Source organism: Saccopteryx leptura, chromosome 10 (genome assembly GCF_036850995.1).
Source record: "Saccopteryx leptura isolate mSacLep1 chromosome 10, mSacLep1_pri_phased_curated, whole genome shotgun sequence".
In the NCBI taxonomy this organism is placed as follows: Eukaryota; Metazoa; Chordata; class Mammalia; order Chiroptera; family Emballonuridae; genus Saccopteryx; species Saccopteryx leptura.
This window is the reverse complement of record NC_089512.1, coordinates 60,591,643-60,607,139: the sequence shown is the minus strand read 5'-3', so window position 1 is coordinate 60,607,139 and position 15,497 is coordinate 60,591,643. Positions and strand designations below refer to the sequence as shown.

Here is a 15,497-nt window from a genome sequence, read left to right as displayed (position 1 = left end):
CCTCAGCAATCTTAAAGAAGAAGAATAAAGTGGGAGGTATCACACTTCCTGATATCAAATTATACTACAAGGCCATTGTACTCCAAACAGCCTGGTACTGGCATAAGAACAGGCATATAAATCAATGGAACAGAACAGAGAACCCAGAAATAAACCCACAGCTCTATGGACAACTGATATTTGACAAAGGAGGTAAGGAAATACAATGGAGTAAAGACAGTCTCTTTAATAAATGGTGTTGGGAAAATTGGACAGCTACCTGCAAAAAAAAATGAAAATAGACTACCAACTTACACTATTCACAAAAATAAACTCAAAATGGATAAAAGACTTAAATGTAAGCCATGAAACCATAAGCATCTTAGAAGAAAACACAGGCAGTAAGCTCTCCGACATCTCTCGGAGCAACATATTTGCTGATTTATCTCCACGGAGAAGTGAAATAAAAGACAGGATAAACAAATGGGACTATATCAAACTAAAAAGCTTTTGCACAGCTAAAGACAATAAGACCAGAATAAAAAGACAAACTACACAATGGGAGAACATATTTGACAATACATCTGATAAGGGGTTAGTAACCAAAATTTATAAAGAATTTGTAAAACTCAACACCAGAAAGACAACCAATCCAATCAAAAAATGGAAAAAACAAATGAATAGACACTTCTCCAAAGAAGACATACAGATGGCTAATAGGCATATGAAAAAATGCTCAACATCATTAATCATTAGAGAAATGCAAATTAAAACCAAAATGAGATATCACCTCACACCAGTCAGAATGACGATCATCAACAAAACAACACAGAATAAGTGCTGGTGAGGATGTGGAGAAAAGGGACCCTCCTGCACTGCTGGTGGGAATGCAGACTGGTGCAGCCACTGTGGAAAACAGTATGGAGATTCCTCCAAAAATTGAAAATCGAACTGCCTTTTGACCCAGCTATCCCACTTTAGGAATATACCCCAAGAACACCATAGACCTGCTCCAAAAGGAGAAATGCACCCCCATGTTTGTGACATCATTGTTCACAGTAGCGAAGATCTGGAAACAGCCCAAGTCTCTGTCAGAGGATGAGTGGATTAAAAAGCTTTGGTACATATATACTGTGGAATACTACTCAGCCTTAAGAAATGATGACATCCTATCATTTACAATAACATGGATGGACCTTGATAACATTATACGGAGTGAAATAAGTAAATCAGAAAAAACTAAGAACTATATAAATCCATACAGAGATGGGACATAAAAATGAGACTCAGAGACATGGATAAGAATGTGATTGTAAGGGAAGGTATGGTGGGGTTGGGAAGGGGAATGGAGCGAAGGGAGAGAGAGAAGGGGTGGGGGGTGGGGAGGAGCACAGAGAAAACCAGATAGAAGGTGACGGAAGACAATTTGACTTTGGGTAAGGGGTATACAGCGTAATCAAATGTCAAAATAATCTGGAGATGTTTTCTCTCAACATATGTACCCTGATTTATCAATGTCACTGTATTAAATTTAATAATAATAAAATCAAAACAAAATAAACCCACAAAAATTAGGATGCCTTTAGATGGTACAGACAAACATTTATGTATTTTATTAGCTATGCCTTTTTGTACTAGAACATTTATAACTTGCAGAGAAAACCTATGATTTCACTGATTCTTGCTTGGAAAGAATCTAAGACTAAAAAGTATGTGAGATAAAAAATATTTAAAGAAAGCTATTATGTAGTTACTGACAGTATAGCAAAACTCATTGAGATGATATACTAATGACTGAAGTTTGGGAAACCCTGATGAGCACTATCATTCCTCAGTCTTTCTACCCCAAAGCAATAATGTGATAGGATGATCCTGGGGGGAAAGGGTTTGGGTCAGGTAAGTCCAGGAAACACAACTACCATATCCTTTTTTGATATTTGCAGTGCACTTCACAATAGCAAAGGCTCTGAAAACTCCTGCAGTCTGAGAAACCTGTTCACATTTTTTTCCTGTGATCTCAGAATTTATTTGAGCCTAACCCTTCCTTTGTTTTGTTTTTGTTTGGGTAAGAGTTATTAATATTCCCCAGAGCTAGCGCTGCTAGAGCCCTGCTTGTTACCCCCTCAGTTAAGAAAAACCTCAGCCCGTGAAGCTGAAACAGGTGGTCCTGCAGCAAAGGCTTGGGAAGTGGTTAATTTCACTGAGGCTGTCATGCGGGGGGAGTGGGTTGCTCTGTCTTCTCATGTACTAATTGGGGGAAGTAGTCTGTGCAGTTTTTGCTGAAAATTCTGCAATTTTGTTTTCCTTCTTTCATTTTTATTTTAACCACCACCTATCACTGATTCTGTTTTACTCATTAACATTAGACTAAGAATTAGAAGAGGTTTGAGTTATGAGAAGAGAAGTGGAAAGAAGAGCCATTCATTTTTGTAGTGCATTGTCATGAGGATGAATACTTGGGGAGGTGTAGGGATGCATGCATTTCCATAACTCTGTACTGGCCATAAGTTAGGCTTCCAGGTGCCTTAGTTGCAAGGGTGAAAATAGTTTGGAAGAAGTTTGGAAAATGGAAAATTGAAGTCTGTTAGGTAGATACTGAGGTAAACAGTCCCCAAGAAACATTTGAAATTGACAGTAAAATGTGAAATATTTGGAATATGAACACAAACAAAATAAAATAATGGTTTAAAAAGTTTTAAAGGTTTTAAAAAGATTTAAAGATAATTAACATAATTTACATATTGGTTAAAGTCCACATCTGTGCTGTTCACTATGGTAGCCATGTAACTATTTAAATTTAAATTAATATTAAATAATATTGAAAAGCTGTTCCACAGTTGCACTAGCAGCATATCAAATGTTCACTGGCCACATGTGACAGGTGGCTACTGTATTGGACAGCACTGAAGTGGGGTATTTCCGAAGTTGCAGAAAGTCCTGTTGCATGGCACATATGATAGACATCATTCTAACATAGTCCTCTGGTTTTCACACCCTGTGTAATCCTCTCCACTTGAGTATGGGCATGAGCTGTGACTGCTATCTGGCTAATAGAATATGGCAAAGGTAATGAGATGCCACTCCCATGCTTGCTTTGCATTATACAAGTTTCCGTCTTAGCAGACTGTGTAGAGGGAGTCTCCTCCTGGCCTCCAGGAGGAACAGCCGTGCTGTGAAGTGCCCTGCAGAAGGCCTAGCAAGAAGCTCTGAGCAGCCTCCTGAGGGACCTGCAGGCAGCCTCCAGCTCCATCAATGGTCAGGAAATAACCAGGAACCTCATTCACACAGTTGCAAGGAAAGAAATTCTTCTAACAACCCAAATGAGCCTAGGAGTCCATTCTTCCCCAGTTGAGCCTACAGACGAGAAACACATGTCCATGAACATCTTGATTTCTGCCTGGTAAGACTAGAAGCAGAGGGACCAGCCAAGTTGTACCTGGACTTCTGACTCACAGAAGGTGTGAAACCATATGCCCTGGTTGGGTAATTCAGTTAGTTGGAGTGTCATCCTGACGTATCAAGGTTGTGGGCTCGATCCCTGGTCAAGTCACACATAAAAGTCAACCAATGGCCCTGCTGGTTGGCTCAGCGGTAGAGCGTCGGCCTGACGTGCGGGGGACCCGGGTTCGATTCCCGGCCAGGGCACATAGGAGAAGCGCCCATTTGCTTCTCCACCCCCCTCCCCTCCTTCCTTTCTGTCTCTCTCTTCCCCTCCCACAGCCAAGGCTCCATTGGAGCAAAGATGGCCCGAGCGCTGGGGATGGCTCCTTGGCCTCTGCCCCAGGCGCTAGAGTGGCTCTGGTCGAGGCAGAGCGATGCCCCGGAGTGGCAGAGCATCGCCCCCTGGTGGGCAGAGTGTCGCCCCTGGTGGGCGTGCCGGGTGGATCCCAGTCGGGCGCATGCAGGAGTCTGTCTGACCATCTCTCCCCGTTTCCAGCTTCAGAAAAAGAAAAAAAAAAGTCAACCAATGAATGCATAAATAATTGGGACAAATCAAAATCAATGTTTCTCTCACTCTCTTTCTCCTTTCCTCTCTCTTTCTCAAATTAGTAAATAAAAAGTAAAAAAGAAGGTGTGCGATAATAAATGAATGTTGTTTCAAGCTGTTAAATTTGTGGTAATTCGTTATGCAACCGTGGAAACCTGATTCATTGCTGGTCTGTCTTTGGGAGAGTGATAAGCCGGGCTTCACAGGACCAGATCCTAAATGAATGGAACTTGCTTCCTGAGGCCCGTGCTTTGCCTCCCTCTCACAGGAGAAAGACGGAAACTCTCACAAAGGAATGTCCAGGCCTGACTAGAATGCTTCACTCATTGTTGTGGCAAATATTTCATAGTAATATACAATAATATTTCTTTTTATAGTATATGTTATAACAATATGAGCTTTGGCATCATAGAAATGATTGTTCAAATTCCAGATTCACTACTTATGAACTCTATGATGTTGGGTAAATTAATCTTTCTAAGCCTCAGATTCCTTATCTGTATAATGGGGATAAAAGTATTCTTTATGTAAGGATGTTGTTTTGTTTACCCGAGATTATATTTTTACAGTGCTGTATTGCAGTGCCTGACACATACTATGACATTATAAAACAAAGGGTGTTTTTATTATTTAGCAATATTTTAACCTTGATTCTAGGTAGGAAGCAATATAAATTCTGATATTTTTTCTGTACTCTAATTTGGAAAATCAGCATATAAGATTTTTATCTTCTCCTGCCTATGCTTTATTTTATGCCTGGGTTGCTGCAGCCTAATTCCAGATTGGATGCAATAAAAATAGGTCTTGCATATATGAAGGGCCCCTGTGCTCAAAGGTTGCTTTGGCTGTGTATTGTCTGGGCAAATTGCCCCAACCTCTGGCCAGACTGTGGAATGTTGGTTTCCTCCAACATTAGCCCCACAGGGGTCAATTTTCACAGTTTCCATATGTTTTTATATTACCCCAAACTGTAAATACAACTGACACCCTACCAAATTGGCCCTAATGTGCCTAACAGTGGAGTCGGAGGCTTTTAGAACAAGACGATACTCCATGGAATTGTGGCAATTATACACATGTTTTATTTTTAAAGTATTCAGATTCCTTTTTTTCTTTTTGAGAAGAAATAAATGATATGCAAGGAGAAGATACGGGCGGGGGCAAGATAGGAGCAGACTCTACGTCTCAGTCCCATCTGTGTTTGCCCCGTGGTCCCAGGGGTTCTGCTCTAAGTTCTGTTCCCTGCTGTTGTCCTGGCCCCTTTGTTTATCTCTTGGTTCCCTTTTATATTGAGCTGGTACTTTTGTCTTCACTTATTGTATCATCTTCAAACCCTTCATCTCTGATCAAATCCATTTTTGTAGGAAGAACCAAATCCATTATGATACGTTGAACTTTTAGGATCTGGAGCTACTACCACACATGTCTACTCGTGGTGGTAGCTTCATCCATAAAATGCTAATAATTGGTTTGAAAAATGACATAGAAATAAATAAAAACTGCACAGCATCCTTGTTGGCTTTGTGTTCTGCTTCATAGCTGGGTCCTCATTTTAGTAAGTGTTGCTTCCACCAGGAAGTTTGGAGCCATTGAGCTGCCATCTTCCAATACAAAGCTCTCCTGGTAGAGAGCAAATATTCTCAGATAATCACCTCATCGCCTTCTAGTTCACTAAGAGCCAGGGCACCCCGTGAAGTTTGGACTGGTGGGCCTTAAAGTGGCTGGGCTACGGAACAGAGAGTGTATCCTGAGGATTTGTTTCTACTCTCTAGAACTTTCTAGACTGCTTGGGAGAAGGGGAAGTGGGACAGTGGTGTGGAAGAAGTCTACGACATTCTCTGCAGCTGGTTGTCATAGCACAGAGGTTAGTGGAGTGGGGGTTGCTCTGGAGCTAGACTCACTTGCTCTTTGACTTTGGGCAGCATCCTCATCCCTTAGAGGAATAATCAAGGGACCTGCCTAATAGGGGTGTTGTGAGGATTAAGTGAGCTAATGAGTGATTAGCTCTAGTATGTTAGAGCACATCGTGTGTTGGGAGCAGTTGCTGCTATGATTCTCCTACTACATGGCAGAATGAACAACATGCTAGACCAGGGGTCTCAAACTCAACTCAGCATGTGGGCCGCAGAGCAAGATCACAGCCCTTCGGCGGGCCGCACTAGGTCTACAAAAGGCAACTGTTACGCAACACTTTTCTCACTGCAGTTGAAAACAAAAAAAAATCAGTACAACAAGCACAATTGTACATGCAGTTTACTCAGTGTCACAAAACGACCAGAAACTGTAGTTCGCATCACAGCTGCTGTTAACTAAGCTAATATCTAGCTAGGATGCTAGAGAAATGAAAAATACAAGTAGGCCCCTAGGCTTACTTAATTTTATCCAAAATATTTTGAACTTCGTGGATTAGTCTGCGGGCCACACAAAATTGTTCGGCGGGCCACATGCGGCCCGCGGGCCACGAGTTTGAGACCCCTGCGCTAGACCCTGGTTCTGACACTAATGCCTGTCTGGTGGTAGAATAGTCAATAATCAATTAAAATACAAATAAGTATATAATTACAAATGATGGTTTGTGCAGTGAAAGTAGTGACAGAGTGCAGTCATAGAAATTTGCAGTGAGGGGAAGGGGACGTTCTTAGGTCTGGTGCCTAGAAGAGGCTCCTCTGAAGAAAATGACAGTTAGCCATGGAGGAGTGGTGGCTGTGGAGAGGGAAAGGGAGGGAGGGGTCACAGCCCGAGAATGGCGTGAAGTAGGGGGCACTGGGAGCTGAGAGAAGAAGAATGGATTCTCGAGTCCGGGGGGAAAGGTGAGAATGGTGTGGAGTGAGGTGGCAAGGTCCACAGGTGTGCAGTTCTAACCTTTGGGAAATGCGAAGCCACTGGAGGATCGTATGCCAATGCTATGCTGACGTGTTTTGAAATACTGATTCTTGCTGCTGACTAGAGAGTGAATTAAAAGAGGACCAAGAGTGGAAGCAGGGAGACAAGTGAGGACAGAAAAACATTGTGGTCCAGGCAAGATGTGATGATGACTTAAGCTATTGTGGCAGCCTGCCCTTCTCTTTTTCCCAGTCTGTACTCCTGAACCTTGGCAGGGTGTCAAGGTGCCAAGGGATATATGGAGCCATGATGTAATGAGGTAGAGGGTACTTGCTGGGCAGGTAAAGATGGAAGGGGAATTCTACTTTGGGCACTCCTGGTGGGGAGCCAACTGTGACCACATGGACTGAGAAGCCTGAACATGTAGTCCAGTGTGTCACAAGAAGGATGTAGAGCATCACAACATCTTTATTGTTTGACAGTGAGAAAAATAATCATTCGACCCTGGCCGGGTGGCTTGGTAGATAAAGTGTTTACCTATTATGCCAGGGGTTTCAGGTTTGACCTCCAGTCAGGTCACATATGAGAAACAACCAATGAGAGCCCAACTAAGTGGAACAATGAATTGATGCTTCTCTCTCTCTCTTTCTCTCTCTCTCTCCCCAATGAATGGAAAAATTAAAAAAAAAGACAATCATTCCAGGGCTACCATTCTCAGATCTATATGACCAGCCTGTGTTTTCCGGGTCACTGCACCTACATGGGAGGCCAAGCACTAAGAAATTTATTTGGTATATAGTAAGTCAGGGCCAGGCCTGCTGGTTAGTCATGGTCTGCTTGCCAGGAAGAGAGCCTGTCATTAGATGCCCATGGATTGATCACTGAGTCTTGAAGGGGGTGCAAAACAGGTCCTGCCTTTTCCGTTTGAGTTTCCTGTGGTGCATGCCAGTCCTACCAAGTGTGTCTGGGGGAGGGCAGGAACGTCAGACAGGGCCTGGCACTCCCTGCTCCCTACTCTCCAGCCCTGGGGTCTTCCCAGTAGCCCCATTATTTACTTCTTTAGCTTAGGCTTCCATTATCAGGTTCCACCCACATTTGGGATGGCATTGCATTGATATCTGTGGGGAGGAGGTCCTTAGGGCCAAAATGAGGGAGGACATTAGAAGGAAGTCAGCCTTTCAGAGCCTTCCCCAAAGTGAAACAAATTCTCTTGTTATTTGTGATGACCTTCTGCTGTGTAATCCACTCCCTAGGTTTTCCTAGCTTGGGTGGCATGGTCAATGGTGGAGGGAAGGGAGACTAGATATACACTCTAGCAGAGTGTGTGGGGCAGCGGGATCAGGCTGACATGTATAAAGCACTCACTGTGTGCCTGTTATAGTTTTAAGAGCTTTAAGTTTATTAAATTAATTAAATCCCCCCCCCCCCTCCGTTTCCCCCAATGAGATAACTTGCCCAGGGTCATACTTTGTAAGGGATGTTTCTGTGATGGGAATGTGGCCAAACAAGCAACAAAGTCCCTCCTTGGTCACAAATGACTTAAGCATTTTATCAGGCTGAATGGGGAACAGCCCGATAGAATCACCTTCCCCAAGGTGAGTTTTCCAGTGGAACCTGAGATGACAAGGTGGAAGGCTAAGTTCCTCTTTGTCTCCAGGAAACTTCATTTCTCAAGTTTTTATATCTGAACACTTTCTCCCCATTAACACCTTCTTTCTTTAGCTATGTTATGAGGTTCTGAGATTTCCTGCTGGCCTGGCAAATGATAAATGCTGTCTTTTTAAGGTGTGTTGTCATTGTGTGCTCTAACTGGGTCCATTGGGTTCTTGTGGAAGCCCAGACACCATAGAGGAGGTAGTAGTAGAGGAGACAGAGATGGGAGGGTACCACCTCTAGGGGACAAAAGGAGCAAGGACCACTGGGAAGGAGGGGAGGAGACATTCAGAGGAGGAAAGCCAAAGCGGACAGTGTGGGGAGATACATGGACATCCAGCTTAAGGGTTTGGACATGGACTTAGGCAGCCATCAAAGCTAGTAGCCAAACAGGCAGGCTGCTCTTGAGAGACTGCTGCAAAATGTGAAGTCCACGAGATCTGGTTCGTTCTGGAGCTAAGTCCTACGACCTTTCCCCTACTCGCTACTCTTTGCAGGAAGGAGGGTTGATTCAGGTAGCCAGGATACTTTCTCTTCCAGAAAGGAATAGTATGCTCATGACACTTAGCACATTTGTACGTGCTATAAAAACTCTTTAGAATATTTATAATAGCTTTCTAAAATTTATAACTATGTTGAAGTACTGAATGGTATTTACAAGCTTTACAAAAATGGGATCATCTCAGTGGTTAAGAGCAAAGGCTTTTATTATTGGAAATGCTGCATGCAGTACTCATTGTTAGCTTCCATTGTGTGTGTGTGGCCTATCTACTTGTGCAGTCGCTTCTGGACCCCCGCTCACTTACCCAGACTTGTGGTGACCTTCCTGCAACACTTCCATTAGCATACCGTTCAGGAATGTAACTCATCTGATTATTAAGAAAAGTACAAATGGAGATGAAATGTATGACAAAAGCAGTTTAACAATGCATTCCAAAGTTTATTGTTTGAGATATTTAGAATACCTGCTGTTCTAGCATGAGAAGCAAGACACTACATATGTGTTCACCATATCTCGCAAGGCACGATTATGTTCATATTGTAAGCAGAGGTGAAACAGAAAGGGCGTGTGCTAGGGGCTGTCCTAAGCATTTTACCTGTCCTAACTTCTCAGCTCTTTATGATAACCCTACAAGATTATTATTACTCCCATTTTATATGTGAAGAAGCTGAGGTACACAGAGGCTAGAAAACCTGCTTATGGTCGCACAGCTAGAAAGTAGTGTTTTCTGATGGGAGCCCAGGCAGTGTGACCCCAGAGTTTACACTACTGGGCCCTGTGTTGCAGCTGCTCCTGGAAAATTCATGCAACCCAGAAATCATCTTCCATGGGGCTTGTACCATTTAACATTGGTAGTTAAACCTACCTCTAGTTATGTAGCCAAGAGAAAAGAAAACATATGTCCACACACAATAAAAGCTGGTACAGAATGTTCATTGCAATCTTATTCCTAAAAAATTGGCAATAGCCCAAATCTCCATTTAAAAAGGGAGTAAGGAACCACTGTAGTGTGTTCGCATATTGCTACGCAGCAATAAGAAGGAACTTACACACAACAGTGTGGATGAATCTCAGACACCTTCTGCCGAGTCAAAGAAATCAGATCAAAAGAACATGTGCCGCATGATACTATGTGAGTCCATGTAGCTAAAGTTCAAGACCAGTCCAAAAGAATTCACGTCAATAAAAGTTTGAATAGTGATAACTTCTGGGCCTGGGACACTAGGCTGGTTGATGGCAATGCTCCATATATTGATTGGTCAAAAATCGTTGACTTGTACATATATATTTGTGTGAATTTTCTTTCTTTTTTTCTTCTTCTTTTCCAAGTAAGAGGAGGGGAGATAGAGAAACAGACTCCTGCTTGAGCCCCAACCCGGATTTACCCAGCAACCCTCATCTGGGGCTGATGCTCTGCCTATCTGGGGGTCATGCTCTCAACCAAGCTATTTTTAGTGCCTGAGGTAGAAGCTCCATGGAGCCATTCTCAGCATCTGGGGCCAGTACGCTCAAACCAATCGAGCCATGGCTGCAGGAGATGAAGAGAGAGAAAGAATGGGGAGGGGAAAGGATAGAGAAGCAGATGGTCACTTCTCCTGTGTGCCCTGACTGGAATTGAACCCAGTACATCCCCTCACCAGGCAGATGCTCCATCACTGAGCCAGCTGGCAGGGCCTGTGTGAATTTTCTTATACGTATTTACACCTCACTTACACACATACACACACACACGCACGCAGACACAAATATGCATACAGAAGCAGATGAAAGGTTCCCCTTTGTCCCCAGTCCCCTTTGCTTTCTCAAAGGAAGCCATCTTTTACAGACTGGTGTGGGATTTCTAGGTTTTTTCATTTTCATGCATGCTTGTATATTATCCATCCAAAACTTTTACATTTTAAGATAAATGAGATTAGACTGTACATATTATTTTGCTACCTGCTTTCTTTTCCAATTGACAGTGTGTCTTGAAGGTATTTCCATATCTGTACTTGAGTGTTGCCTTAATCTTCTTGGGTAGCTCAGGTTCCCCTATTTGGGTGTACTTAATTTTTTAGGTGGTTTCTTTCTGGTGGGTAATTAGGCAGTTTTCAAATTTTCACTTTTGCAGAGCTGTAATGACAATTTTTGTACATGTGTATTTGTGTAAGCATTTTTGTAGGCTGCTTTCCTAGAAGTGAGTTTGCTTGGGCAAAATGTATGTGCTCTTTGGTGGATACTGCTAAATTGGTTTCCAAAAATGTCTTTGTCAATTATACTCCTTCTGACCACATGTGAGAGAGCTGCTAACAATGGATATGGTCCATCTTTTAAAGCTTTTGAGAGCAGATGGGCAAAAAAATGGCATCTTGTTTCAGCTGAAATTTTAAAGGAAGAGAAGGTTTGTTTTTCTGTTTTATATACAATTATACATAAGCCTTTGGAGGAACATATGCATCCCCTGTACTGTACTCCTGGCTGCGTGACTCTAGAGGCCTCAACCTGATGAACTCTCACCAGCAACTTTGATGGACTATTTAAGTGAAAATAGCAGAAGTCCGTCCTCTCTGGCATTCTTTCTTTTTTTTTCTTTTTCATTTTTCCGAAGCTGGAAACGGGGAGGCAGTCAGACAGATTCCCGCATGCCCCCAACCAGGATCCACCCAGCATGCCCACCAGGGGGCGATGTTCTGCCCCTCTGGGGCATCGCTCTGTTGCATCCAGAGCCATTCTAGCGCCTGAGGCAGAGGCCACAGAGCCATCCCCAGTGCCCGGGTCATCTTTGCTCCAATGGAGCCTCGGCTGCGGGAGAGGAAGAGAGAGACAGAGAGGAAGGAGAGGGGGAGGGATGGAGAAGCAGATGGACACTTCTCCTATGTGCCCTGGCTGGGAATCGAACCCGGGACTCCTGCATGCTAGGCCGACACTCTACCGCTGAGCCAACCAGCCAGGGCCTTCTTTCTTAATATAGTAGCCACTGTTGCTCTAGATACCTGCTGGAATGTTTTTAATTCAGATTTCTTGATGATGGTTAAATTTGAAAAGTGACATGACTTGCTTAATGAGACCGGTCAATTTAAGTCAAACATTAAAAACTGACTATACTCTCAGACTATACCCCTGTGATTGCTTTTTTAAAAATTAAAAATTTGCATCTTGGATATGTATATATATATTATTGGATATATTTTTAATTGTGTTTTCCTGGAGAAATAAATCACTTCAAAATAACATTTTCCCCCCATACATGGAGTAGGTCAGTCTCTTATGGAGTCTTAGAACCCGAGTTGCTTAGAAGGTAGGAGTTTGGAAAGCTAGTATCAATGATACTTCTCTCAGGCAGTATTGGCAGAGGGCTTTGTAGCCTGCAACCCGAGGGGCTCTCTTTCTCCGAGTTTAGAGAAAACTGGGAGCTGGATGAGTTGAGCATGATGTATGCAGTGAGGAATTACTTCTGCACGTGGGGAAAGATATGGGGACTGACAGGTCACTTAGAGCTCTTACTCTTGGAAATGGTGAAGTTAGTACTAGCAAAAGTTGCCGTGGTCATTCCTTCAATAAATGTCTAGTGAGCTCTTGTGGAAGCATTTTCTCTTCTCCACAGCGTCTAATATTTTTAAATTTCATGACTATTCTACCTGCCTCCCACTCTCTCTTTCTACCCGATAGATTGCCTTAGGGCTTCACTGCAGGGCAGTTGAGAGGGGACTTGTCCAGTGGGTGAGGTGCTCACCTATTCCCATCCCATTCCACTCGTTACCTTGATTTTACTTCTGGAAGAGCAATTCTTTTTTCCCACTTTGGCTTTCAGGTAAGCTTTTATTAGAAACAAAGAGTTCTACTGTGAGAAACGCATTTGACAGTTATAGCAATCCTACAAGGAGTAGGTACACTTCGTATGTATCTCTTGATATTCACATGTCCAAAGACAAGCTTGATCATCTTCATCATCTTACTCGGCATGGATCTTATTGGCCCAGATCCTAAGCTGTACCATTCAAACCTTACTTTTCCCATTGCTGGCATCCTAAATAAGGCAGTATGTGAAGAAATGACTGCAGAATAATGAAGATATGCCTCCTGCACAGTGTCTAAACTTCAATTTACCATTTTTCTTAGATATTCATTGTTACTTTTTAAAATATTCAGAGCAGATTTGCTTTAATAGCTAGAAACCTGGAAAACCCTGAAATATTGATAAACGTGAGTAGATAAACTTTGGAATATATACGGAATACTACTCAACAACAAACATGGACTAACTACTGATACTCACAGCTGCATTGTTAATCAATGTAATCAAACCATTATTCTGATTGAAAGAAGGCAGACACAAAATAGTACATTCTGTGTGGTTCCATTAATCTATAGTAGCAGAGAGCAGACCCGTGGCTGCCAAGCCAGAGACTGGTGGCAGGGAATAGATTGTAAAAGGGCACAAGAGAGCTCTTGGGGTGATGCAGAAGTTCTATATCTTTATGGTGATGGTAATTACTCGGGTATAATTCATCTGTCAAAACTCATTGAACTGTACCTCTAAAATTATATATTTTCTCTTATTAAATTATATATCATGAGTTGATTGCTGCTCATTCTTAATTCAGGAATGTTTTAAGGGGATCATGGATTTGGAGTCTGTTTTTTCTTTTTGGATTGAAAAAACACTGTAGTATCCCAGAGAGTAAGGTCTGTTCTGAGAACTTTGTGGGAGTTCTTTCTCTGTGCAAATGATGTTTGCAATTATAATCTGTTTTATTTATCACTGATACTTGGGGGGGGGGGAGTATTTAGCAGTTCTGTTTAAGGATATGCTTCAAAGTAATAAAAAAGTATTTCTTTATAAAAAATAAAAGTTCTCTAATTAAACAATCTCACTAGTCATACTGACCTGTCCTATTGCTGTGACTGACCTTATCTTCCAAGGACCTGGAAAATATAGTTGCTCTGAATTAGCATGAACTTTGGAATTATTATACTTCTGTCCATTAGGAAGCAAGAGGTCATTCTTAACATTTTTCTAGAGGGTAACCAATAGATACTTTCCTAAAAGTAGATCAGACATAGACTTTGTTGATAGTTTCATATGGGTACATTACTGTATCTGGTAAAAGCAGGGAACTATCAGACCAAAATAATTTGATGCAAATAATGACTAAGGGGATGGTTATTCTTTCTTACTTTATATCCTCTTAATTATGGTCACCAGGAATATTTAAAACACTGTGTCAGTTGTTTATAAATACTTACAGGAAGTGTTTAGTATATTTTTATTAGCAGGATTCCTAATAGATTTTTCAGCTCAATAAACAGTTCTCTTAAACTTCTTTTTCTTGGAATGGGAGGAATAGAGAGATATATAATTTAATGAGCTCGAGAAATAAGAGTTTCTTATTGAGAATGGCTTCCATTGTGATTATTGTTTGTTTCATTTTGGCGTGTTTGCTGCTTATCATCTAGTTCACATCTCATTCACTCCTCCATAGGAGCAGTGGTCCTCAGTATGTGTGCTCTGGGCCTCAGAGCTCAGGAGCAGTGGCTGACCTAGCAGTTCTGGGGAGAGTGGGTGAAGGGATTAGAAGGGACCCCAAGTGATCAGCTCCATGGCCTCCGTTTTTGGAATCATTACTCCTGAGCCCTCTGTCCTGCCCTCCTGTCTCCTCACAGGTTGAGTTAGATTTATAACAGCTGCTGTGGACATGGTTGCCTACATCTGTGGAATGTTTTGCTAAACACCGCTGGTGAAATAGTCCACATTAGGCCTGTAACTCCGCCCTCCCGTGCTTTTTTAAACCGTCCTTTATCCTTAGTCTTTTTTTATTCACTTGATCACTTTATGCTTTTGCACTTTGACATCCTATAGATTCATTAAGAACTTTTAGCTCAAGCACTGGGGCTTTATTTAACATGATGATTAGCCAAAGTGTTATTCTGTTTGAGCTAAGTGATGACAATGTATTTGATTGGAGCCTTGTAATTGTTATTTTAAAATCTAAGTAATGGATTATGATCTCAGAATAGAACATGATCCAAAAGAATAATAATAATTAGAACAGCAAGCACTTAGCAGAAAATAAATGTCCTATCACAGGCCACAGGGCCCTGTGTACCCTGAGTCCTGCCTACCTTTGTAGTTCTGTCTCCTACCCCACCCCGCCCACCCCACCCAGCCCTTCCTTTGGGGTTTGCCTTCCTGCAGCCTTCCAGTTCCGAGAAGTAGCAGGGTATATTCCTGCCTTGGGGATTATACTTGCTGTTCCCTCTACCTGGGGGCTCCTTCACTGGTGTTTTCTTGGCTGGTTCCTCTGAGTCTCACCCACAGTCTTGTTTCTTTAGGGAGGTTTCTCTGGACACAGTAACTTAAGTCATCTGTTCCACTCACTACCTGTCCGCACATGCCACGCACACATCATTTTTCACAACATGCTCTTTATTTCCTTCAACATTAGGAAACCTAAGTTGTGTTTCCTTGGTCCCTGTCTGTCTCCTCTACTGGACTCAAAGCTCCATGAGGAGGGTGAAGATGATACCTGTCTCATTCACCACTGCAGCTCCAGTGCTATTCTGGTACCTGGC

At 42.4% G+C, this 15,497-nt stretch overlaps 1 protein-coding gene across 3 annotated transcripts in view; it reads left to right on the top strand.

The window, feature by feature from the left end:
• The window catches only part of ERC2 (ELKS/RAB6-interacting/CAST family member 2), a 1,061,162-nt gene that overhangs the window by 595,957 nt on the left and 449,708 nt on the right, over positions 1–15,497 (top strand). The window lies entirely within an intron of this gene.